The sequence below is a fragment of the Physeter macrocephalus genome, chromosome 16, assembly GCF_002837175.3.
Source record: "Physeter macrocephalus isolate SW-GA chromosome 16, ASM283717v5, whole genome shotgun sequence".
NCBI lineage: Eukaryota > Metazoa > Chordata > Mammalia > Artiodactyla > Physeteridae > Physeter > Physeter macrocephalus.
In genome coordinates this window covers 98,193,759-98,195,126 of record NC_041229.1, presented here as the reverse complement: position 1 = coordinate 98,195,126, position 1,368 = coordinate 98,193,759, and positions in this window count along the sequence as shown.

The following is a 1,368-nucleotide window of genomic DNA, read 5'->3' as shown; positions in this document are numbered from 1 at the left end:
TCCCTTGTATCTTATTTGTTGCTTTTCCCTTGCTGCTTTTAATAATTTTTCTTTGTATATAATTTTTGATAGTTTGATTCACATGTTGTTTTGGCGTGTTTCTCTTTGGGTTTATCCTGTATGGGACTCTCTGTGCTTCCTGGACTTGACTGACTATTTCCTTTCCCATATTAGGGAGTTTTCAACTATAATCTCTTCAAATATTTTCTCAGTCCCTTTCTTTTTCTCTTCTTCTTCTGGGACCCCTATCATTTGAATGTTGGTGCATTTAGTGTTGTCGCAGAGGTCTATGAGACTGTCCTCAATTCTTTTCATTCTTTTTTCTTTATTCTGGTTTGCAGTAGTTATTTCCATTATTATATCTTCCAGGTCACTTATCCGTTCTTCTGCCTCAGTTATTCTGCTATTGATTCCTTCTAGAGAATTTTTAATTTCATTTATTGTGCTGTTCATCATTGTTTGTTTGCTCTCCCCAGTGGCTAAGGTTGGTTCAGTGGGTTGTGTAGGCTTCCTGGTGGAGGGGACTGGTGCCTGTGTTCTGGTGGATGAGGCTGGATCTTGTCTTTCTGGTGGGCAGGACTGTGTCCGATGGTGTGTTTTGGGGTGTCTATGACCTTATTATGATTTTAAGCAGCCTCTCTGCTAATGGGTGGGGTTGTGTTCCTGTCTTGCTTGTTGTTTGGCATAGGGTGTCCAGCACTGGAGCTTGCTGGTCGTTGAGTGGAGCTGGGTCTTAGTGTTGAGATGGAGATCTCTGGGAGAGCTTTCGCCGTTTGATACTACATGGAGCTGGGAGGTCTCTGGTGGGCCAACGTCCTGTACTCGGCTTTCCCACCTCAGAGGCACAGGCCTGACACCCGGCAAGATCACCAAGACCCTGTCAGCCACACGGCTCTGAAAAAAAGGGAGAAAAAAAGCAAGAGAGACAGGAAAAATAAAATAAAATAAAGTTATTAAAACAAAAAATAAAAACAAATTATTAAAATAAAAAAATTAAAAAGTAATAAAGAAAAAGAAAGCAGAGAGCAACCAAACCAGAAAACAAATCCACCAATGATAACAAGTGCTAAAAACTATACTTAAAAAAGAAAAAATGGAGAGAACCCTAGGACAAATGGTAAAAGCAAAGCTATGCAGACAAAATCACACAAAGAAGCATACACATACACACTCACAAAAAGAGAAAAAGGGAAAAAATATATATATCTTTGCTCCCAAAGTCCACCTCCTCATTTCGGGATGATTCCTTGTCTATTCAGGTATTCCGCAGATACATGGTACATCAAGTTGACTGTGGAGCTTTAATCCGCTGCTCCTGAGGCTGCTGGGAGAGATTTCCCTTTCTCTTCTTTGTTCGCACAGCTCCTG